At 47.7% G+C, this 25,646-nt stretch overlaps 1 protein-coding gene across 3 annotated transcripts in view; it reads left to right on the forward strand.

The window, feature by feature from the left end:
* Positions 1 to 25,646, forward strand: part of LINGO1 (leucine rich repeat and Ig domain containing 1) — a 462,557-nt gene that overhangs the window by 159,770 nt on the left and 277,141 nt on the right. For all 3 annotated transcript variants that reach the window (XR_012153954.2, XM_073303476.2, XM_073303473.2), the window contains exon 3: positions 23,402 to 23,444. The gene's annotated coding sequence lies outside the window, so the exon portion shown is untranslated. The remainder of the gene's footprint in view (positions 1 to 23,401; positions 23,445 to 25,646) is intronic.

Consider the following 25,646-nt stretch of genomic DNA (forward strand, 5'->3'; position numbering starts at 1 on the left):
CATCCTTATGTAAAAAGAAAAGGAGTACTTGTGGCACCTTAGAGACTAACCAGTTTATTTGAGCATAAGCTCACGAAAGCTTATGCTCAAATAAATTGGTTAGTCTCTAAGGTGCCACAAGTCCTCCTTTTCTTTTTGCGAATACAGACTAACACGGCTGTTACTCTGAAACCTATCCTTATGTAAGTTGTTCCAATGATTTCTACTCTCCCTGTTAAAAATTTGTACCTTATTTTGAATCGGAATTTGTTTAGCTTCAGCTTCCAACTGCTGGATCTTGGCACACCTTTGCTAGATTAAAGAGCCCTCTGCGATTTGAAATCTTTTCCTTATGTAGGTACTTGTAGCCCCTGATGAATAAGACTCATTGAATTTTTTGATAGAAATGTTTTTTTGACAGAAATATGTGTTTTTAACAAAACAAAGCTTTTCACATGAATGTCTGCTTTCCGTGGAACCTTTTGACTTTCCATCAAGAAAACAAACCAAAACATTTTGGCTGAAAACCAAACATTTCGATTTGGAAATGGTGCCATGGTGCCTCATGGGAATTATAGTTCATGTTCTTCATTCCCTCATTCTTTTCAATGGATCATGTTCCCCAGCCGGACTACACCTCCCATAATACACTGCAACCATGAGACTCCCTTGATGCACTGCGGAGGCTCAGAAAGAGCAGAGACTGTGATTGATGTAACAAGAGAGACATAATCCAGCCAGGGAGTCCCCATTTACAATTACTTACATCATGTAACTAGTTTTTAATTCATTTAATATGGGCTGCATTGATTTTGTTTGTCCTGAGTTTTGGGGGTTCATGCCCATCGCTACTAGAAATGTTAATAAAGTAGGATCAAGATACTGAGCTTTTTGTCACTCTGAGGTTCCTACTTTTTCATTTGGATCTTATGAATATTATGAATAAGAACTTTGTGATGGGCAAGGTAAAACTAACCCGGGTTTTCCCCCAAACAAAGATTTGCATCCTAATCTAGGTTCAAAATTTTGGTTAACTTTATATTCCCGCATAATTTTCCACTTATGCAGCTGCCTCTACACTTTTTGTCTCTGGCCAGGCGTACAAGGAGAATAGCTGAAATATACAAAAGAGGCAATATGGAAACTATTATGGAAAGCCAAGAAGTATGGGCAAATTTCCTGGAGAAGCATCTATATGCTAGGGTGCTTTTCAGACCCAAAGTGAACCAAAAAGCCTTCCAAAGATCCCCCACCACTGATAAGAAGTGGCTCCAATTTCAGAGTGATTTAGGCTGAAATCTTTTTGTTCTGTACAAAAAAAGAGTTCTGGTAAGAGTTCTAGCCGATTAGAATCTTAAGTATTTATGGTCCTCACCCATCATTCATTAAAAGACCTTTATCAAAATTCTGTGGGCCTAATCCCTATCTGGTAGAAATCCATGAATCTCTGTTGACTTTAATAAAGCTGCATTGATTTACATCTGGAGAGGATCTGGTTATTCATCGAAAGTGCCACATCTTCTAGTTTCCTTGGCCTTCGCTCTGGCGAAGAAGAGAAATGCTCTCTGTCTCTGGTTAATTGCAGGAATTGCTGACACAGGATGCTGCTGCTGTTTTGCAGGGTTCATTTGGGTCAGAAGGGTTCCGAGTTCAAATGTGCTATCCGCTTGGGAGGTATAAGCAAAGACGGTACACATTCAGCTACTCCAATATTTATTCTGGGCCTCCCTTTTTAACCAAACCTCTTGAGTCGCCCTTTTTTTCCCATCAAACATTGTTTGGCTTGGTTTTTTGATATATATATATTTTATTTTCTCCCTCTTCATTGTACAAGATGTGACAGTAAATCTATCATGTATGCAGAGGATCGTGCCGGGTGTTCTAACAGTCATTTGCATCCAGATGTGTTAATGGCTTTGGGGTATCTCCTGATAATGTTGTTTTTTTGTGCTGCATATATTACACCATAAAAAGTTAATGTGCAGAATCTGACTTTAAATTCACGAGAGTGAAAAATTCTTCAGAGCCGGGTCCTCAGCTCCCAGCATTGTGTGTCAGGGACTAAAGCACAGACAGTGTGTTTGGGAGAGTGGCACAGTACAGAGTATCATCGGCCTTTGTTCTGAATGCCCTCGCTTTGGGGAATTTAAGACAGATCAATAATGTGGTTTAAATATGCTCTAGCTAGGGCTGCTTGTGTCTGCCTCAGTGAGGCCCTGGACTAAGGTCAGGTTGCCAATCTTCATATTTTTTTTAGTTGAGCCAGATGGTAAGCACCTGTATTCTGTGGGAGACGGGAATAATGGTGGTGGCTGCAGGGAAGGACTGAGGTGTACCTGCTGAGATGGGGGAAGAGCCCTTACAATGGGAGGCAGCTTAACCTATTTTTCTGGCTGGAACGATAGCCTGGCTGCTGGGAAAGCCTGGATCCGAGTCCAGGTTCAGACGAGAACTCACTTTGGACACATCATTTCAGCTACATTTGCGAAACCATCCCGCCTTTTGGGTGCCTTCATTTTTGCCTGCCCAACCTGAATCCCTTAGAGCCTGACTTCTCAGAGGGGCTGGGCCCCCTCCAGCTGCCACTAGCTCCTGGAGGAGTTGGGGGTGCTAAGCAGTGCTGAAAATCCAGGCCCAAGTGTCCCAGATGGAGCACCAAGGCACCCAGAATTAGAGGACCCTTCTGCAGACATGGGTCTCAGTCTCTCTGCCTTTCTCTCTCTGCACAGGGGTAGTGTGGGGCTTAACCAGTGATGCACTCTGTGGTCTTGAAATACAAGGCACTGTATGAGGGTAAAGCATTATGTCAGGGGTGGCCAACCTGTGGCTCCGGAGCCACATGCTGCTCTTTAGAAGCTAATATGCGGCTCCTTGTGTAGGCACCGTCTCTGGGGCTGGAGCTACAGGTGCCAACTTTCCAATGGGCCAGGAGGTGCTCACTACTCCAACCCTGGCTCTGCCACAGGCCCTCCCCCCACTCCACCCCTTCCCGCCCCTCTCCTGAGCCTGCCGTGCCCTCATTCCTTCCCCCTCCCCCCCAGAGCCTCCTGCCTGCCACGAAACAGCGAATTGGGAGGTGTGCGGAGGGAGGGAGCAGGAGGCGCTGATTGGCAGGGCTGCCGGTAGGTGGGACGCACTTGGAGCAGGGGAGGAGGAGCTGCTGGGGGGCTGCTGACGTATTACTGTGGCACTTCGACAATGTCCATTGGTAAATTCTGGCTCCTTCTCAGGCTCAGGTTGGCCACCCCGCCTTAGGGTTTCATTGGAACATTGGAGTACTGAGGTGGCGGGCAGAGCGATGCTGTGCCCTGGCCTGCAACAGCAGAAGAGGCTGCAGGTTGGGCATAAGGTGCTTGGGCAGAGCATTGTTGGTGAAACCTGCAGTGCTTCCTATGCTCCTTCTGGCTGTAACCAGTGGACTTTCTCTCCTTGAAACGACGGCCTCCCTCATTCACAGTCCTTGTCACGTATTCCTCTGCTGCTCGCATGGACATTAGAGCCAGAGTGTGGAGGGAAGAGAACAGCACTCCCATGCACAGACAGGCCCAGAAAGGGGAGGGTGGGAAGCAAATAATCACACCCAGAATAGGAATAAGTGTGAGTGTGTATGTGGGGACAGACAAGAGAATCTCACTCCTCGTGCCATCTGCTGCAGGGTTGATTTTTTTCTGCTTATTCTCTCTCTCGCGCTCTCTCTCTCGTGCTTTGGGGGGTTATAGCTCCTCAGCCTAGGCAAGTGAGGAATGTTTAGGGGAATCAGCAGAAAACCAGCTCTCCAGCATGCTTGTAATAGAGTGATGGGTATAAACCCTAGCTCTGGATCTCCAGCCCCTGAACTGTGGGGAACTTTGGGTCTGCATCCAAACCTTACGACTGGAGCCCTTCTGTGGTTGGAACATAGTTCAGTCAGGATTCGTTGTCTTTGCTAAGAGGAGAGCTGAAGGCATAATGGATTTTTCAGCTTGCTGGCAATTCCAAAAAATCAGGAAAAATGTTATTTCAAGTCTAACCAAAAATGAATTGTGTTCAAAGTGTTCAGCACACTGTAAGCATTGCCGATTGGGTTTTTTAAAAAAAATACTAAAGGAAATGTAGAAATGAAAAGTGATTTCAAACAAAAAAAAGTCACAATATTTCATTTCAAAAATGTCAAATTGAAACATTTAGATCATTTTTTGGAAATTTTTTAGGGTTTTTTTTTCCACACCAAAACAATTCAGTGAAACTGACTCAAACTTGCAAAAAGTTTCGGTGTTACCAAATCTGCATTTTTTGCTGGACAAAAAGGTTCAGCTGAAAAATTTCACCCAGCTCCATGAGAGCTTTACGAGAGGCCTTTACCTGCCAGGGAGGCTTGTGCCATTAGGCACATGGGGGAAATGCTCCAGAAAGGAGAAACTCAAATCCACGTTGCATGTGCTGCTAATGGCGAGTCTACACTTCAAAATTAAATTGACTTAGTTATGTTGTCCAGGGCTGTGGAAAATTTAGCTCCCTGACTATTAGTAAGGTCAACCCTAACCCCAAGTATAGACATAGTTAGCTCGATGGAAGAATTCTGTTACCTAACAGAGAGGTGGATCAGCTGCACTGATGGAAAACCCCCCTTCCACTGAGGCAGGAAGTGTCAGGCTTGCCCAAGCCTCTAGATGGGGAGCCATCAGTGCTACAATGGCGTAGCTGCAGTGCCCTAGCTGGGTTGCTGTAGGGTTTGTAGTGTAGACACAGCCTCAGACAGCTGCAGTGCTTGGCATTATGAGTGGCACCCCAGTAGCATACACCTCGGGGGCACTTGGGAACCCAGGGAGAAGGGAAAGTTAGATTTTACTGGTGGTGCCAGATGACCCCACAGAGATTTCTCCTGAGGCCCACCTGCCTGACCCTCCTGTGCCTTGACATGCCTGTGGGGTGAATAAATACCATTCTCTCTCCCTTCTCAGTGAGTGGATGTGCTTGATTGTTTAATATGTTAAAGGATTTACTGTTCCTTGTGGGCACTCCCCATGGTGGAGGCAGAGCTGAGCCGAACCACCCATGGAGAGCACTGGAAGGCTTTGAACCCCAGGGAGGCAAAATACCTTGTAAAAGGCAACCGGGGGTACCAGGCTTGCTGCACCACCCTTCAGGAGTGTGTGTGTGTGCGGGGCAGGATTAGGATCTTGCCTCCTTTCCTCCCTGTCTGGAGGCATTTGTGCCTCAGGGGTGCTATGAGAGAGCAGCCCCCACACTTGGCAGCACACCAGGACTGCTGTTGTGACTGGGCCCTGGGCTGGGGAAGGGGCCTCACTTTCTCCCACACATCCCTTTCTAAATGTGCCAGCCACAGCTAACCCTGATGGTGGCCAGTGTGATGTCGAGAGGGATCTGGCCCAAGCCCACTAACGCCTTTCACGTAGGCCACTGAAGAGCTGTCAGATGGCAGTGACTGCTAGTCACCACCCAAATGAACCAGATTTGAGTCAGTGACCTAGAATGGACCCCACTGTGCCATATGTGCCATTGCCAATCTCCTGAGCTGCCCAGTTGCCTGGAGCTTTGGATCTGGTTGGTTTTAGAGACAGGCTATGTCTACACTACAAGTTAGGGGCATGGTTTCAGGTGAGTTTCTGCTTGGCACAGCTGTGTCTCCACTGCCGCTACCAGTGGCTACACGGCTATTTAATACTCAGGAGAGAGCTAACACCAGTACGTGTACACGAGCAGGGGACTCGGACCCATAGCTCGCAGTGTAGCCATAGCCTAAAGAGGGCAATGAAGGAAATTCAGAGTTCTTCAGAAGCCAAATTCAGCTAAGGTATTAGGACGGGTTGCACTACTGACTTCATCAGAGTTACACCAGCTTGTCACCAGGGCTGGATTTGGTCCCTAGAGTCTGGTATCAGGGCAGTCCCTTTCCCTGGCTCATTCGCTGAGTGTGGCTGATGTGGAAGTGGGTGGCTTGCTGATGACCACAGCCCGTTCGTAGAAATCACAAAACTCCCTTTGACCTCTATGAAAGGGTGCAGAGTACTCACCTTTGGTGGGTCCTTAAAATGCAGCCAATTCAACAGGACAGGAAAACATAATCCCAGCAACCCTCTGTGCTCCCACAGGGAAAAGCCAACACCCATTAGAGCCCTTATGTGATGGCAGGGATCTGCTCCAACAGCCATCGAAACATCAAGGAGAAACTGTTCCATTTCTGGAGGTCAGTCTGTAAAGTCCGCCTCTCTGCAGCACAGGGGCCTGAGGGCTGGGAGATGATGGGGGTGGGGGGCAGGGGTTTGAAAGGTTTTATTTTCTATGTTCAAAGAAAATATAAAAGACTCTGTGTTCTTCTTCCATCCCTTCCTTTGTTCCTCCATCTTCAGGCAAAGCTTGTCCGTTCCACACCCCCCCCACACATCCCCAGCTTTATTTCATTGGAATTTTCTAAATCTAACATTAGGAGGACAAAGACCTATTCCTGAACTGGTACTGCACCTTTGTCCACCCCAGCATACCTGCTAGTTAACTCTTCAGATGCTAGAGCTGTGCTTTCCAAGCATGGTTGTTTAGGGATACCAAACTCAGTCAGTGTCCATTGCAATATAGAGGCATGAGTCATAAATACAGCTTTCTTAGAATGTTCATAGTCTTCATTAACCCGGGAGGCGAGGGGGTAAGTGACAGGAGCAGGCTAAGGCCAGGGCCCAGAAAATTAAAGTTCATTGGAGATTAATTGAAGGTCAGATCTAGATGCTTGCAATACTTTGGGGGCACTTGATGCCTCCTAGCCACTATCCCAAGTTCTAACGTAGCAAACGAATCACAGTCTTAACTACAGCTGAGCCAGATGGATCCTGGATGGTCTGGAATAGTGGAGTCTTGCATGTCAGGACCAAGGCTGCAGAAGTGGAGCGGTAGAGTGTGGGTCAGAGCGGAGGTACATTGACAGAGCTGAATGGAGAGGGACATGGAATAGCAGGGAGTGTTAGAGGGCAGAGATGGACAGAGTAAGTTTGGCCTCAGAAAGTTAAAGTAGCTGGTTCTTGCTGCCGCAGAATCTACAGCACCAAAGAAGGTGTCCGTGTGCAGACTCCTGGACAGAAATCAAATTGGGAGGGAAAGGGGGAGGGGGAAGTTCAGGGTTAATTGAGCACCAGTTGAAACGCTAAAGATGTAGGAAGCCCTGGTGAAGCAGAGCAAGGAGCGGCATACGGATCTGATCACCACGTGGTGCATGAGAGCATCTGAAATCTTCTCGCCCACCCACATGCGCACGCGCTGCGGAGGCCCCAGCAAATGCCACCGCACGTGCCAGTTCGAGCTGTTAGTGCCAAAGGACCCAATGCAGGGCTGGAAGAAATGGAAGCTACGCCTTGGTGTGTAGGTGGCAGCGAGAGGCAGCTGCTGTGAAGTAGGTGCTGAGGGGGTGGAAGGACTGCAGTAGGGAAAGCAGCCAGCAGGGGGGTGTAATAAGCAAAGCAGGAGGGCTAGTTTATCAAACACCATCTTATAGCAACTAGTTGCTGTTGTAACCCCATCAGTGCACTATAAGTTACACTGTGCTGGCTCCCTGAGGTTCAGCTTGCATCCTGTTTGAATCTGGCCCTAAACTCAGTTCCTTTCCCACCGACTGGGGGAATTGCCTTGTGGTGCCAATACCAACTTCTCTTTCTTGACTGGCAGGCCCAGCCTGCCTGGGTGGGTTCTGTTCAGTTGGGCGCCAGAACACAAAGCTTTCCGAGGGTAACGCCTGCCAGGACTCTGTAGACTGGCAGTGTTGAGGCATGAGGTTCTTCACCTGACTGGGGGCAGGTTGCCATGGTTACTACACTGCCTGACTTCCAGGGCAGTGGGAATTTTTCTGCTGACAGTTACAATCCATCACCTTGGAGGCCTGTTGACCCCTTTCCCCTCATGACTACTTTTCATCTCCTGTCTAAACACAGTGGCCTCGGCTGAGTCCTCCCCATCCCAACATGACTGCCCATCGCTCCGCTTCCAGCGCTGCATGTGGAAGTGTCGCCAGCAATGGTGGAGTATTGCAGACGGGTCCTGCTGAAGGTGCACAGGCCCCAACTAGGCCCACTGAGAACAGCAGCAATGCAGAGTGCGGAGCATGCCCTCTTGGCAGCATGCTCCCATGTAGCTCCTTCCTTGGCTATCTGGTGCAACCGAGTGCAGCTACACCATAAGGGAGCAGCCTTGAGTAATGTGTTGGTTTGGGTGGCCATGTCTCCCACTAGTGGCCATTCCCTGTAAACTCACTAATAAACCTGTAATAAGAGGAGGTGAAAGTCATGAATTTGATCCCCACTGGTGACTGTCGTGTGTGCCTATGTATGCAGCTATGGTGCATTATGCTGGGACCTCTACAATGCTGATTGTAGTGGAAGTAACAGCCTCTGAGCACATGTTCTACAGGGGAGGCTGGGGTTAGCTTGTAGCTATCTTACTGTTACAGTGAATGCTGCAGGTATTGAATACAGGGGTATGTTCCATTGGAGACATTTTTAATAAGAACTATAATCAAAACAGAGAGGGGTTTTTTTTGCTACTGTGGGGCATGTCGTTTTTGTGTCTGAGCTCATAAAATGTCTGAATTGTTTTTCTTAAAAGACTGTTTAATGTGAAATCCCTCCCTTCACTCATTTCACCTTGCAAAAACCTTGTGTTTTGCTCATTTCAAATTATATTGATGTGGAGGAGATGGAAGATGATCTCCTTGGCTTTTCCTGGGGGATTGTGCTGTTTCTGGGAGGCTCAAGTTCCCAGCTGGAAGCTGGTGGTGACGTGGAAGCTCTCAAAGAGAATGGTTAGTTATGAATTAGAGATGAGAGCCTGATGGGGCCTGTCCCTCTGTGAATGAGGAAGGGTTTAAACCCCTTACCTGGGCAGAAGGAGGAAGCTAGCCCCTAAATACTCCCTCAGCTACCATACCTGGAGAGAGGAGCTCTGGCTTGTTATTTGACTGCTGGAAGCAGAGCTTACAGCTGCACCTCATAAATGGGGAAAGGCCATAAAAAAGGAAGCAGAGGCTTCTGGGAGGAAAAGCATTGCTGAGAAGGAATAGGAGCTGTTCTCTGGTCTTCTCCAAAGTCAGGAGCCTCCTGAACAAGGGCAAAAAAGGAACTAGTGACTGTTTGCCTGCCTTGGTCCAGTGAAGGCTCTGCTATGCCCAGAGTCTGTATCCCTCGTAAGAGCTGCCTTTGGTTGCTGTCTCCATCTGAACCATGGGCTGAAGGAAGGAGCCCTGTGTAGTGTGTGGGCACGGGGATTTGATGGAAGGCAGCCACCCTGCCTGTGTGCTGTTTGGTTTGTTGCTGTGGACAAAGGCTGTTTGGTTTTTCTCTGCCTGAGAGTGGAACTCTATTGGGGGAGCCAGGGGGTTTCTAACAGAAGGGATCTGTGACCCCAAGCCTTGGGGCGGGGACAATGGCCTTGTGACAGGGTCCAAACCCCGCAGTCACAGCCCTGGATGCTCCCTAACCTGGGTGGTTGTAACCCATGTGCAGACATTCTTGTTGGGGTGTGCAGATTTGGCCCATTAGAGGGGTTTAGGTGGGAACTCTGATTCAAACCTGCATCTAGATTCATTATTTCCATATGGGGCTCTCTCTAGCCAGGATGAAATGGGCTTTCATGTGTAGTCTATTGCCTGAACCAAAGGAGAAGTTTTCTAGTATTGTCATTAACTCTCCAGCTTGGAGATGAAATCTCATATCCTATTGCCTTGAGAGCACTCTCTGCAGCAATACCCTGACAGCTTAAGTCCTTCCCCGTTTCCAGTGTATCAGCATATCAGCTGTCCACTTGAAACCACTGACAGTGAGCAAGGCCAAAGCATACTGCAACTGTCCTTTTGTCACAGGAGCTGCCGGCTATACTGTGGGGTTCTTGATCCCATCCCCCTGTTGCAGAGCTGGATCTGGGATGGGTCTGGGAGCAGATGCTGCAGGCCAGGCTGTGGGGTTTCTTATTGCATCCCCATGGCACAGAGCTGGGTCTGGGAGCAGGCGCTGCTGGACTTTGCTTCAAGGGGCCAATGTTCTGTCTTTTATGTCTGATGCTCAATTCTTATCCTCGTGGTGTTCCCTGGCCTGGTGATTTTATTGGTTAATAATCTCAGCCCTCTATCATTCTCCTTGTTATGCAGATGATACACCGATTTACTGTCCTCCCTGTCAAGCCTCCTCTGTAGAGAGAGCCAGCAGTAAACATCTTCTAATAAACCAGCATTGCATGTTCTGTGGTCAGAGTATTAACCCCTGGTATTCAGCTCAGATTATTTGGGCACTGCAAAATAATGGAATAAGGAGGTGTGGACGAAATTAATTCGCTATGTCTAGTCTGGTCTCTTGTGAGCTAAGAACTCCTTGGCTGTCACCTCCACATTTCCCTGAGACTTAGAAATCCCTGGGGAGTGGTAGCAGGTTTCCTGGCCCTGGGCTCAGATGCCTGCTTTTCGGTAGCAGTCTGACAACCCTGCGGAAGCCTTGCAGGAGCCAGTCGTGCTGGGGTTTTGGTAAATACCCAGCTTTGCAGTGGGTTCTCAAATAACACCAAAGGAGAGTGAATTTGTGTGGGGGGGTGGAGGGTGAGAAAACCTGGATTTGTGCTGGAAATCACTTTAGATAAGCTATTACCAGCAGGACAGTGGGGTGGGAATAGGTATTGTTTCATATTCTCTGTGTATATATAAAGCCTGCTGCAGTTTCCACGATATGCATCTGAGGAAGTGAGCTGTAGCTCACGAAAGCTTATGCTCTAATAAATTGGTTAGTCTCTAAGGTGCCACAAGTCCTCCTTTTCTTTTTGCGAATACAGACTAACACGGCTGTTACTCTGAAACCTTTCCCTGGTGTGTGGCCAGTTCTTGGAGTGGCTGTGTAATCCCTCTAAATGAAGATTCAGGATTGCTGTTGCTGGACCATCAGCCTGGAGCCCAGAATTCAGTTCCCTGGAGTCAGATGGAAATAACTCTGCAAAAGCCAGAACAGGGTTAATGTTGTATCTCCTCCTAAAAAAATGTCGTGGACTGCAATTGTGTTACAGTATGAGGTTTTTTTGATCCCCTTTGAGCTGAAAGTTGGACTGTTCTTTGAACCTGTGTGTGTTTGAGTCCAGATATGGCAGTTCCCTGTATCCCAGCCCTTCGCTCCCCTCCTGCTGTTGGTTGGGGAAGCCATCCTCCTCCACTGCTGCATGGAACTGCTTTCCAAGCTGTGATGGGACCAAACAAACAGAACTTGTTGCTCACTGTGACTGATTTAAAGTAACAACCCCAAAGAACCGGTGACGTAATGACCCAGTCTATCATCTTTACAGTCAGTCGTTTGAATACACAATGCCCATTCCCGTTCCTATTACAGAGCCAATACCCGGTCACAGAGAGTACTTTATTGTCTGAGGAATACTTATGCAAACTAACACAATGGCTTAATAGGGAACACCTGGAGAAATCTCCAAAGAAAATGCTGTAAATTTCTCCTTCCGCTGTATTTATGGGAAAATTTTTCACTTATATTTATAGTTTCCCCGACACGTTGTTGTGGCTCTTTTGCATAGATTTGCATAGAGTGTTATATGAGTTAAGGAGGTGTTGGAGGAGGAGGTGTTAATGGGCAGCCCTGTGTTTCTTGCAGAACAGGTTCCCATGAAAAATCTCTTACCCTGTTCTCCAACAGACTCCCAACTTCCTGCTGGGCACACAGGCTTGCCCAAGCCTCTAGATGGGAACTTTATTTTAAGGTTCAGAACACTGGAAGATATTCAGCCCTTCTCCCTTTAATGAATCCAGACCAGTGTGAGAAATCAGTCATCTGCTAAATCCAGCTCCAAGTGAGCGATCGGCCAAATCCAGCCACAGAACAATAGCTAACAAAGGGAAACATAGTGATTGCTCGGTTATCAGAGCAAAGAAGGTTGGACACTGAAAAAACATCATTTGATTGCTGGATTTGAGGGGGTGCTGTGGGCTGGGTTTGGTGGCTGCCCACAGGGGCACTGGATTTTGCAATCAGTGTTATGGAGCACGCTTGGATGGAATTGGCAGGTGGCAGTGAGGGGTTGTGATGGACCCCTGAAGTACAACCTGGATTTGTGGAACTGCTGTGCACCCTTCACTCTCCAAACTGGGCTGTCTCTCCCAGTGCTGTGCTAGTGACAAGCAGCCAACCCCTCCAGGTCCTGTTATCACTCAGCCACCAACATGCAGAGACACACCCAGCTAAGTCGCATGAATGCTCTCTAAGCCACTCGTGAACTGCACATAAGAGACACCTGCACATTCCACCCAGACTCAGCCTTGCACCGCAGAAGTGCACTGTCTTATACTGCTCAAGACCTTCTCTTGAACAATGCATGCGCATTAATTAGTTTGCCACTTCATCAAAGGATAGTGGATATGCACCAGCCTCTGTAATCTGGGAAGATTTCCCAAGCACTTTAGACAAACTCATTGATAAGGATAAAACATTAAAATAAGTTTATTAACTATAGAAAGACAGGTTTTAAGTGATTATAAGTGGCAGGCATGAAGGTCAGAGATAGTTACCAAAGAAATAAAAATAAAATTGCAGTCTAAATTCTAAACCCTATCATAGAATCATAGAATATCAGGGTTGGAAGGGACCTCAGGAGGTCATCTAGTCCAACCCCCTGCTCAAAGCAGGACCAATCCCCAATTAAATCCTCCCAGCCAGGGCTTTGTCAAGCCTGACCTTAAAAACTTCTAAGGAAGGAGATTCTACCACCTCCCTAGGTAACGCATTCCAGTGTTTCACCACCCTCCTAGTAAAAAAGTTTTTCCTAATATCCAACCTAAACCTCCCCCACTGCAACTTGAGACCATTACTCCTTGTCCTGTCCTCTTCTACCACTGAGAATAGTCAAGAACCATCCTCTCTGGAACCACCTCTCAGGTAGTTGAAAGCAGCTATCAAATCCCCCCTCATTCTTCTCTTCTGCAGACTAAACAATCCCAGTTCCCTCAGCCTCTCCTCATAACTCATGTGTTCCAGACCCCTAATCATTTTTGTTGCCCTTCGCTGGACTCTCTCTAATTTATCCACATCCTTCTTGTAGTGTGGGGCCCAAAACTGGACACAGTACTCCAGATGAGGCCTCACCAATGTCGAATAGAGGGGGACGATCACGTCCCTCGATCTGCTCGCTATGCCCCTACTTATACATCCCAAAATGCCATTAGCCTTCTTGGCAACAAGGGCACACTGCTGACTCATATCCAGCTTCTCGTCCACTGTCACCCCTAGGTCCTTTTCCGCAGAACTGCTGCCTAGCCATTCGGTCCCTAGTCTGTAGCGGTGCATTGGGTTCTTCCGTCCTAAGTGCAGGACCCTACACTTATCCTTATTGAACCTCATCAGATTTCTTTTGGCTGAATCCTCCAATTTGTCTAGGTCCCTCTGTATCCTATCCCTGCCCTCCAGCGTATCTACCACTCCTCCCAGTTTAGTATCATCCGCAAATTTGCTGAGAGTGCAATCCACACCATCCTCCAGATCATTTATGAAGATATTGAACAAAACCGGCCTCAGGACCGACCCCTGGGGCACTCCACTTGACACCGGCTGCCAACTAGATATGGAGCCATTGATCACTACCCGTTGAGCCCGACAATCTAGCCAACTTTCTACCCACCTTATAGTGCATTCATCCAGCCCATACTTCTTTAACTTGCTGACAAGAATACTGTGGGAGATCGTGTCAAAAGCTTTGCTAAAGTCAAGAAACAATACATCCACTGCTTTCCCTTCATCCACAGAACCAGTAATATCATCATAGAAGGCGATTAGATTAGTCAGGCATGACCTTCCCTTGGTGAATCCATGCTGACTGTTCCTGATCACTTTCCTCTCATGTAAGTGCTTCAGGATTGATTCTTTGAGGACCTGCTCCATGATTTTTCTGGGGACTGAGGTGATGCTGACTGGCCTGTAGTTCCCAGGATCCTCCTTCTTCCCTTTTTTAAAGATTGGCACTACATTAGCCTTTTTCCAGTCATCCGGGACTTCCCCCGTTTGCCATGAGTTTTCAAAGATAATGGCCAATGGCTCTGCAATCACATCCGCCAATTCCTTTAGCACTCTCGGATGCAACTCGTCCGGCCCCATGGACTTGTGCGTGTCCAGCTTTTCTAAATAGTCCCTAATCACCTCTTTCTCCACAGAGGGCTGGCCATCTATTCCCTATGTTGTGATGCCCAGCGCAGCAGTCTGGGAGCTGACCTTGTTCGTGAAGACAGAGGCAAAAAAAGCATTGAGTACATTAGCTTTTTCCACATCCTCTGTCACTAGGTTGCCTCCCTCATTCAGTAAGGGGCCCACACTTTCCTTGGCTTTCTTCTTGTTGCCAACATACCTGAAGAAACCCTTCTTGTTACTCTTGACATCTCTTGCTAGCTGCAGCTCCAGGTGCGATTTGGCCCTCCTGATTTCATTCCTACATGCCCGAGCAATATTTTTATACTCTTCCCTGGTCATATGTCCAACCTTCCACTTCTTGTAAGCTTCTTTTTTATGTTTAAGATCCGCTAGGATTTCACCGTTAAGCCAAGCTGGTCGCCTGCCATATTTACTATTCTTTCGACACATCGGGATGGTTTGTCCCTGTAACCTCAACAGGGATTCCTTTAAATGCAGCCAGCTCTCCTGGACTCCTTTCCCCTTCATGTTAGTCCCCCAGGGGATCTTACCCATCTGTTCCCTGAGGGAGTCGAAGTCTGCTTTCCTGAAGTCCAGGGTCCGTATCAGACTAAGAAATATTTGAATCAAGCAGTTTTTCTTACCCTGCTAGGTGTTGTAAGTAGTTCACAGTTCTTAATACACAGGCTGAATTCCCTGCTCAGCCTAGGACCAATTTCCCCAGTTCAAAGTCTTTTCCAGCTAAACATTCTTGTTGCCTTCAAAGTAGGTAGGGGAAGAAGGAGGCCAGGGGCTGATGTCAGAGTCCCCAATTTATACCTCCAAATCCATGGGCATGGAAAGATACTGCCTCAGACATGGAGTCAGGGGTCACATGTTCTATGTGCCCTGCTGAGGGACTGGGCCTCCATTGTCTGTGTGCTTCAGGAGGGACCCACTGGGAGAGTGGATTCTCCTTAATGCGCTATCAACCTATGACTGGCTAGTCCTATTGTAAATCCATCTTGGGGGTGTTAGTTGCTCCTTTATTGCCACCGAAAGGCCAGCTGTGGGTGTCTCCCAGGCTCACAACATATTTCAGTAACACACACACACAGCAAAACTTCCTAACTTCAGATACAATGGTAACACATATAATTCAACAGGATAGTAATGTTCAACAGATCATGAGTTCTCAGATGATACCTCACAAGGCATACTTTGTACAAAACATATCAAAATCATACCCCAGTGATGAATGTGGAGGTACCGAGTGTCACTGGGATGTGTGCCGGATTTGGGCAGCGATACAGGGTGATGTGTGCTGGATTTGGGGGAAGGCTGCAATACTTCGGTTCTGATTGACTGTTGCTCTCTAGTGGCTAGCCCATAGATAAAATGAGGGATCTATTACTTGAGCTTGCTGAGGGAGATCTTCTTTAGCTCAAGTGGCAGAGGCCTGTGTTCTTGAAGCTCAAGGAATAGGGTCCTGGCCCCAGCTGTATTTGTGTGCCTGTTGCCTACAGCATGTGGTAGGGTTATAGAATTCTATTGTTCTGTGGCGGGATTTGGCCAATCGCTCGCTTGGAGCTGGATTTAGCAGGTGACTGATTTCTCTCACTGGTCTGGATTAATCAAAGGGAGAAGGGCTGAATATCTTCCAATGTTTTGAACCTTAAATTAAGGGCCTGGCTATCTACTGACATTCCGAAGGAGATCAAATTAAAGAATTTCAGTGTTGATAGTTAAAGATGACAGGACGATAATGGCTCCCGCCAGTATTTATGAAGTACTGTTTTTTTAAAAAATATGTTTTCCTCCTAAAAATTAAGTGAATTTGATGCCAGTGCAAGGTACCAGCTTGACAGCCCCAAGGCCTCTCTCCATCCATATAACAGGTACCAGCAGTGGAAATGTCTTCCACACTGCCCCCTACTGGTGTGTTTCAACCCTTTCCAGAGTACAGCTATCTCTAGGAGTGAGGGGGAATCCAGCTTCCATTCCTCCCTCTTAGTTCTCTAGTGAGATTGCCAGCAAGGAAAGGAAACCAATTGTGACCGTGGCACCTCGTCTCCAGCAGTCGCAGAACTTCAGCAGGTGACTGTGTTTGGCCTCTACCAGCCTGGTCCAGAGTCAGACCAGGCACCTAGCTATCTGAGGCCATGTTTTCAATCATCACTCCCTAAGCCCTCGTGTGCTTGTGCCATCTCCCGGAATGTTTGTTCTCTTTGTGGCCAAGCGAGCACTTGCATGGTGGCCCACTGGGTGGCCCGTTTTTGGAGGGAAGGCAGCCTGTTCTGTCCCCATGCTGCACACTCACTTGGTAGATATCAGCATGTGTGTAGACATGGATTGTGCAGGGTCTTCTAACCCTGTATTTTACCTACAGCATGGGTTTCCATGCCAAACCAGGCAGTGCCATGTGAGCCTGAGGAAGGGGTAGGTGGCCAGCACCCTAGGTAATCAGCTGCCTTGGCGTCTTCATGTTGTACCTTCAACACATAGCCGCACCTTGGGCTCTCTGAGTATTTGTAGATTGTCCCTAGTGCAATATCGCTGCAAAAACCTCCCTCTACCCATAATATCAAATCTATTAATCAGCTTCTCAGTCTCATGCCGTAGGGTTTATAACCAGCTAACAAAAGTAGCTTTGGCAGCCGCTCCCTTAAATGCTCTCTCTGGAAACACATCTGGATCAGCTGGGCAACTCTTCAAAATTGGGAGAGCATATGGGAGGGGATTGGCAGCGGGGTGGGGGAGGGGATTTGCAGCTGCATCCCCTGCCTCTTGGAAACTCATTTTGAAAATTGCATTGGAAGCCGATAAGTTTAATGTCTGTTTAATCAAGGTGAGCTGTAGCTCACGAAAGCTTATGCTCAAATAAATTTGTTAGTCTCTAAGGTGCCACAAATACTCCTTTTCTTTTTGTTTAATCAAGGTAGCCCGAGAGGAAGGGAGAAAGAGCTCTGCATGCGGTGTGTGAACAGTTTCCCTTTATAGTTAGGGGGGAAGGAACTAGAAGTGCTATGAAGAGCTATTTTTTCCTCTTTTAATTTTTTAAAAGCTCCTCGCCTGGTGAGAGGGAAAGCTGAGTTAATTATATTGAGTTTATCTCCTCCGTTTTGGTCTGAGATCAATCTTAACAAATCTTACAGCACCCAGTGTTTGCAAAAGGCAGGGGGAGGCAGCGGGTGAGAAAAGGCCCAATTTCCTTTTGCTAATGTGATCACACTGCCACCTGGCAGGAGAACTGGCGCTGGGCGCTCTCCCTCTGCTGCTCGCTCTGTCTGGCAGCATGCCGAGCAGGCTGGGGCAGGACTTTTGGGAAAGCCTGGCAGGTTTGCATGATCCCAGAGAAGCCGCGCTTCTGCCCAGTCTCCTTTTAGATGCTGCTTAATTCCCAACAGTGTTAACTAATGCAGGCAAAAGTGGTGGAGGAAGAGAGAAGGAAGGGATGTCTAAAGCAGTGGGTTGGTGGCAGTTTTTCCTTTCTCAGGGCTTGTTAAGGCTGTCTTGCCTGGGTACCTGGCTGTCAGATTTGTGGCTCCTGACCTGCGGCTGTGGGTCGGTGCTATATGGGTGCTCTAGGGAGCCTGGTTTCCTACTCGCTGAGTGATCTTGGGGAAATGACTCCCCATTTCCAGCTTGGTTACCTTTTCTGTGAAACAGGGAAGCTTCTCTGTGTCCATCTCGTAGGAGATGGCGTGGCTCAGTTAATCTGTATGTGTAGAGTGTTTTCAGATCCCTCCCTGACAGGTTGATTTATTGTATTGAGCTGATGATTCCCAGCCACACCGCTGGTTGCAAAGCCAGTGGTTGCCACCACATGCATGCGCTGCACTATGAGTCCACCCTCTGCAGGAAACTGGGATGGGAGGAAGTAGAACAGATATCCCAGGAGCGTGTGAGGATTAAGGAATGAGAGGTTTGAAAGGTACACTTGGGAGATGAATTTCAGGAGAGTTGGATGTCCATCTGTATTCAAGCTGGTTCTTCAGCACTCTGGCATAAGGCTCATAAGAGGCCTGGATGCAGGATCCTATTCTGGGTCTGATTCTGACAGTACCACATAAAACTCTGATGTTCTTCTCAAGACATAAACTCATGCTATGAGATTTTCATGGCCATGTTTGGGGAACTTCCTCCAACTGTGGACATAAGTTGCATGTCACCTTATCCACCCGGTGCCGGGCTGAGACTATACATAGCCTGCCTCAGGAAGCAACAACCCACTGCACTAAGGTCCCTGGCACCCAGCAGAGTTAAGTCTGAATGGTGTTCTGTCTCCTCCGGTTTCCCTGTCCCGAGGGGACACTGTGCCATTGCGAAGGTTCATCACAGGTGGCGTTTACACATGGAACCCTGCCAGGGCAGGCTCAGGTTGGTCTCTATAGCCTGGCAGAAGAGCTCCTTGCAAGTGGAGAATTCTCTCCCCGGCACTTGGAAGCCTAAACCTGAAGGGATCTGCTTGGAGAAGGAAGTGAGAAGGGACTTCTTGGTACAGCAGGCAGATAAGCTGGCCCTGGGGCAGAAGGTTCCATAGGGCAGCAGTCCATGGAGTGCAGTTGGGTTGTGGATGAGGCAGCAGTCTGCGTGGTAGGCTGGTTCCCCATCCCATTGGGGGCTTTGTAGACTAGGACTAGCATATTCAGTTCAGGATGGTAGCAGAAGGGGGGGCTGTTGGGGGGTAAGGAAGCAGGGTGGTGATGAGCTCACATCACCTTGGAGTGCTTCTGAGGCAGGGTGCTTCATGCTGCACCAGCTGCAGCTACTGTGTATGGGTGGAGATCAACCCCATGGAGGGAAAATCGATGGTGAAAGTATGGATCAGAGTAGCCAGGTTCTCCTTTGTGAGTAAGACTCATTATAGCACTATCTGGAACTTCTCTGGAGCTTTGAGGGAGGTGCCTGTACCATCTCTGTGCAGGGTCTGACTTTTAAATAGTTGGCTTCTGAAGAGCTCCACCCTGGACTCCCTCTGCCCCTCTCCCTTCACTACCTGCATCATCTCAACCTAGTGCTGCTGTGTCCCGGGGAATTATCTTTATTGGAAAGAGCTGTCTGGGCTGAAGATCTACGTGGAACTGGGTAAATCCTCCCAGAATGTCCTGTCTTGACATGCTCTGAGATTCCTTAAAGTCTGGCATACATGGCATAGATTCTTTGGAGCCTGCCTCCGCTATGCTCAGGACTGATGAAGAGGACTGACCCAGCAGGGCTGGTCCCTGTAAGGGGAGATGGACCCAGCCCCACCTCTGGTACACTTGGCTCACCTCCCCAGGTGGCAAGAATGAAGGTCATGTGATTCAATCAGACTACTATCTTTCTTAGCCCAGAGGCCCAGGGAGAAAGGAGCAGTGGCAGCAGCAGATGGCTGCAGAAATAGAGAAGGCTCATTTGGATCCCCCGAGATAGCACGGGAGAAAAGGACTGCAGTGAGGTAGGGCTGGGGTGACCTGCCAAGGCAGAAGAGAGACCAGACTCCAGGAAAAGCCCTGGGAGTCCGAGCCCTGCTAAAGAGTGAGACAGACTTTCATTAGAGTGTGGAGGACAGAGACTGTTTTGGTTTGTGTTGTACTTTGGCTCAGAGTGGGGAATAGCCCGGAGAGTCAGCACTCTGATAAGAGGGAGAAGAACTGCGAGTTGAGCCCAGGAGGGTGGCAGACCATTGGTTTATGTTAATTTGGGACTGTTGTTGAAGGTGGTGTGTCTTTTGGACGTGGAGTACCCTGAAAGGGGATTGAACTCTGAGAGTGACCCAGCCAGAGGGTGAATCCCTGGGAGAGTCAGAAAAACCCTGGTGAGGGGAAACTGAGGCAGGGCTACTGCAGGGCCCCCCCATGTCACAAGGGGGACCTCTGCAGGTGGCGACTCAGTTCGAATGAATTAGTGGTAAAAAGGCCAGTGGCTGGCCTACTCTGTCACACCTGCCCAAGCTAGCCATAGTGCTAGAACAGTAGGAGAAGTGTGGAGAAAGCAACAGAACAAGAAAGGAGAAAAGCAGTGTCCATGAGGGAACTCGGTGTGTCTCTGTAAGAATTTGCTGCCATGGCTGTCTCACACAATTGCAGCAGATTCCCAGAATTTGGAAAAGTGCAGTACTCAAAAGAAAGGCAATCGTCAATTACATAGCTCCATGAATGCCAATACCCAGCTGAGGGGGTGGCTCTTTCTCACAGCACAGCTAACTGGCACCAAATGTGACCAAAACAACACGTATCTTCACGCGGTGTTCAAAGGCAGGACTGGTTTGCTCTCTGATAAGCATCCCTGAGATGCTTTTCGATACGGAACTGCCGGGACACCCCTTAATGACGCAATCCTCTGCTGAGGAATGTTGGGGGCCGCTGGGCCTGATCTCTAGAACCTCCTGGGGTAGCCAGCACCATTTCTTGCCATGGGGTTGATGGCATAACCGGGTGGCTGTTTAGGAAGCAGGTCTTGCACACAGGGAGCAAAATCTGTTCTTTAAATGATAGCTCAGCCTGTGGGCCTCTCTTTTGATTTTTCTTGCAGTGACACTTGGTATTCTGAGCTTCAGAACAAACTAAACTCCATGTTGGAGAGATGGGGTTTTTTTTTTGTTTTTTTTGCTAACGGCAGAAAACAGAAGCATTTCAAAGTAGTGCCAGATTGCAAATGACAAATACACAGTCTTCTTTATTCAGAGAACTGAGATGCTCTTCTTATAAATTAAGAAACCAGTGGATATATAGGGGAAATGTTTTGGAGGCCACAGTGCTGCTGTTATATACACACACACACTATTTATTTATGTTCTAAATCATTGTCACACGCCTAGAAGGCTTTTTACCTGCAGTGGCTGGAGTTCAGGGTTCAGAATTTCTCCTACAATAGCCAAAGACCTTGCTAGTGCCTAAAGCATTGCACAGGAGTGGGCTGAGTTACCTTTCCAGTACTGCACTAGATGTTAGCCAATTCATCAGCTGTCACAGGAGAAACAATGAGCGAATGCCACCCGCTGCCCTTCACTCATTGTGGGCTGGGGCTGGCATCTTGGAATCCTGATCCATGTGCCTTGGTAGGTAACCAAAGGAGGGAATTATTTTCACCAACATTCTTGCTTCTAAACATAGGACCCACTACTGCAGGCCACACAAACACAGGAAGCCCAGTTGAAGTCAGTGGGACTCCTTGCGTGTGTAATGGGTGAAGTTGGCTTTTTTGCGGCTGAGTGTCTAGCTGGATTCTGACTCTGCTCACCTCTGGGCTACGAAAACAGGCAGGCAAATCCTGGTATTGGAGTGCATATAATCCTACAACAGGGCTCCTAGCTGTCTGACTGGTGTATGCCAATGCCCCCCCCCACCCTATGACCACATCGTAAAATTGAAAAAGATATCAGGATCTGCTCTCGTCTAGCCATAAATAAAAGGAAAGTAGTCACAGCCCCCTGGGACCTGCTTGTATTCTCTCTCCGCCCCATGAAGATTATAACCCCCAGGCTGAGAACCCACGATGGATGCAAAATGGGGACCTGTCCATTTCTGAGAATCCTTGGTTAGGTTCACAAATGTGTGCAAAATGGGAAGTCATGGCTGAAAAGATGGCCATTGGTATTTAAACCTAAGCATGTTCTGCTATGTCTGGGATCTTAACCAGCTTTAATTATTTAAGACATGCATAGAAATTCTGTAAAACTCCGTAAAAATCTATTGCTTATCATAAGAGATCCCAGTGTCTTTGCAGAGTACGTCCTTAGCAATTAAATGACAATGCTTGTTCTCTCCAGCCATCTTGAATGACTGTACTTGCCTTTTGGAGTAGAATTAGCCCGAGGAGCTAAGAGTGCATGTGTGCATCTAATTCATGGTTACTCAGAGTATGGCGGTGTCATTTCCAGTTGGGGCAGACACATCAGCGCTAGCTCTGCTTGAGCTAGTGTGCTAAAAATAGTGGTATAGCCTCAGTGGCCCAAGCAGTGGGATGGGCTAGCCACCTGAGGGCATACCTACAATTTCAGACACAGTTGTACTCAGGGTGGCTAGCCCTTTGCACTGCCGTGGCTACACTTCTCCTTTTTTGCACGCTAGCTTGGTCAGAGGTCATGCGGATAGTTCTAGTCGAGCTGGCAATGACACTGTCCAGCTCCAGGATCTACTTTGGAAGTACACTGCCAAAGTGGGGTCACCCCACCACCAGTGACTATGCACTATGGCGTGTTCAGATGTGTCGGGGGGCGAATGCGTCCCACCTGTCAGGGTGGAATATCATTGAAACAATAATCCTGTGCTACCCCATTTCTGAATCATAGAAAGATAGAAATGTCAGGCTGGAAGGGCCCTCAAGAGGTCATCACGTCCACTCCACTGTGCTGAGGCAGGACCAAATAACCCTAGACCAGGGGTCAGTAACCTTTGGCACACGGTCCATCAGGGTAATCCGTTGGTGGGCTGTGAGACATTTTGCTGACTTAGACCATCCACAGCTCCCAGTGGCCGTGGTTCACCTTTCCCGGCCAATGGGAGCTGCGGGAAGTGGCGTGGGCCGCAAGGACGTGCTGGCCGCCACTTCCCGCAGTTCCCATTGGCCGGGAAAGGTGAACCACGGCCCATCAGGAGCTGTGGGGGGCTGTGCCCACGGATGGTCAATGTATACAAAATGCCTCGTGGCCTGCCAGCGGATTACCCTGATGGGCCGCATGCTGAAGGTTGTCGACCCTTGCCCTAGACCATCCCTGACAGGTATTTGTCTGACCTGTTCTTAAAAATCTCCAGTGAGGGGATTCCACAACCTCCCTTGGAAGCCTATTCCAGAGCTTAACTACCCTGAGAGTTAGAAAGTTTTTCTTAATATCTACCCTAAATCTCCCTTGCTGCAGATTAAGCCCATTACTTGTCCTACATTCAGTGGACGTGGAGCACAAACAATCACGGTTCACTTTATAACAGCCTTTAGTATTACCCATCAGTTATCTTTTCTCAAGACTAAACATGCCCAGTTTTTCAACCTTTCCTCATAGGTCAGGTTTTCTAAACCATTTTTTTTATCATTTTAGTTGCTCTCCTCTGGACTCTCTCCAAATTGTCCATCTTTCTTAAAGTGTGGTGCCCAAAATTGGACACCCTATTGCAGCTGAAGCCCCAAAGGTGCCGAGTTGAGTGGGACAGTTACCTGTATCTTATATAGGACACTCCTGTTAATACACCCCAGAACCATGTTAGCCTTTTTTGCAACTGCATCATGGTGTTGACTCTTACTCAATTTGTGATCCACTATAAACCCCCAGCCCTCCAATGCTTCATGCTGCAAATGGTCTGCCTGCTGAACCGCAACTCTCTGTTCTTTTGCAGGTCTTTAGTTGCAGAAGAAGGTCCTTGCAGGATTTCTTCACTGGTAAGTGCTGTGTGGTTTCCTTTAGTCCAATTACTAACTAGTGTTGAAGCATCTGTTAGTTATTCAGCATTGCTCTGTGTGTTTGTACGCATGATGGCCTTGATTGTTCACTTCCCTACACTGGAGTAATGCTAGTGAAATGAACAGATTCACACCAGTGTGCTGAGTACAGGATGAGGCCCAATAAGTGTACTGTTTGGCACAATGCAGCCCCAGTGATTATTGGCTGTTGATGGGACATTCACTCTGGTTCATTGTATCTCAACGGTCGGGTCCAGAAATTGACATCTGTTAGTTCTAGGGTTTTTTAAAGCAATACAGAAAAATATTGAGGGTCTGATCTTCCCCTTATGTGCAGGAATTCTGTGCCGGTACGGCCACTGACTTTGTTAGGGCTGCTCTTGACTCATACCTGTGCCAAAGATTCCTCCCCCGTGACATTTAAAATGAGCACAGAAGTGTGCACCCATGTAGGTGCAACAATTTATGTGCCATGGAATACTGGGCTGTTACCACTATTATTGCATGTCTGTGTAATCTTCAAAGGGAAACTGTGTGGGCATCTTCCGTTCTGCCTCGCTACATTTTGATGGATGGAAACTGGAAACTTCAATTCAGTAAAATAAAAGCCAGGATGCCTCTAAATCATCGTAGTAGTGAGGCTGTCCCTAAGGGCTAGGCTTGGGAGGACCTTTTCAAAGATCAGAAGGCAAAGTGTTCTGTAGGCGTAGAGCAGCAGTTCCCCTCAGGACCTTGCAAAGGAGCAAGGTTTAGATAAAGCACAAACAGAGCATTTTGGGTCCTAAGAAAATGTGAAAAGTCAAAGAAGCAGGAGCTCCGGCTTTACCTGTGTTGGATGAGTTGATTTTGTCATCTGTAACCTTTTCAGAGACGGGCTTATTTCAAACCTTCCCTTACAGATGCTGTTCCGTAGCTACCTAGTCACTGTATTTGTTTTCCATTTGTTATACAAAATGCAGTAGCAAATCACACAAGAAGTGTATTAAGCCTGGCTACTTTACTATCAATTCTAGGACTTGTCGATTTCAGCCAGAGAGGGACTTGGCTCAACTTTCAGAATGAAAAATCACTTTATTAAAAAAAGGGAAAGCATCTCAGTTTCTTAAAAACATAGAAATGTTGTGGGAAATGCTGCAATTTCTATGAATGGCAGAGTTTCTAATACCAAATGTCCGAAGTTAGATGATATTTAGAAACTACTGGAATGCAGGCAAATGAAATCTAGGTACATTTTTAATCCACAGAAGTTCTTATAGTATATTTTTAAGTATCAACATTGTTTTATTAATAGCATAGACTGTAATGAGGAGTTCTGGCTAACATGGAGGGTTATTTACTTTGCAGAGTAACTAAACCTAATGACAGTGCAGAGCAAAAAGAGGATGTTTACATATGGGAATGACCTCCCTGTAGAGAAATGAAAAGATGAGGGAAGGCTCTATTAAAGCACATTTCTGTGCTTTGAAAACTAGCAACAGGAAAGATGTGCACTTCTGATGTGGGGCTCGTATGTGAGAGGGTGCATGTCAGTCACTCCCTGTCCTGAATGTTATGGTCTGCATGTGAGCAAAGTGAATACATTTAGGAAATTCAGAGGAATATTTGTGGGAAATTTCTTGCTGGTGATCACCTAGTTGACAACTAGAGCAGATGGGCCACTGGCCTGTCCATATGTAAAATTTCCCAAACCTCTGTTCAAGACTGAAAGGAATCCTAGAAGACTGAGTGCGTATTCACACTGTATCTTATCATGATGGTCCTGCAGCAGTGTGTATATGTAATCACTGACTAAAAGTGATCTCTGCTGGGCTGAACTAAGACGAAGTGGGGCCCACATCAAACAAAACATTCCAGCCCCCCAACATCTCACACAGCTCACTTCAAGCTACCTCCTCCCTTCCAGTCTCACTCCATTCTATGTCCTATCACTCAACATGGGAAGGGATGGCAGGGCGTTCCTGGTCTACTGCTTTGCCTGGATTAAGTGGCCTCCTTGCAGGACCTCTTGTTGTCTCTGCCCTACTCTGCTGGCATGCTGGCTCACCCGCCAGCTCCCCATCAGTATTTTGGTGTGAAGCCTGCAAAGGCTGACCCACTCCAGTAAAACTACCATCGCCCACCTGCGACTGGCCAAGCTGGTGAGGGCCTTGCACTCAACTAGATGGCATTGCTCTGTCTCTA

Source organism: Lepidochelys kempii, chromosome 10 (assembly GCF_965140285.1).
Source record: "Lepidochelys kempii isolate rLepKem1 chromosome 10, rLepKem1.hap1, whole genome shotgun sequence".
Lineage (NCBI taxonomy): Eukaryota > Metazoa > Chordata > Testudines > Cheloniidae > Lepidochelys > Lepidochelys kempii.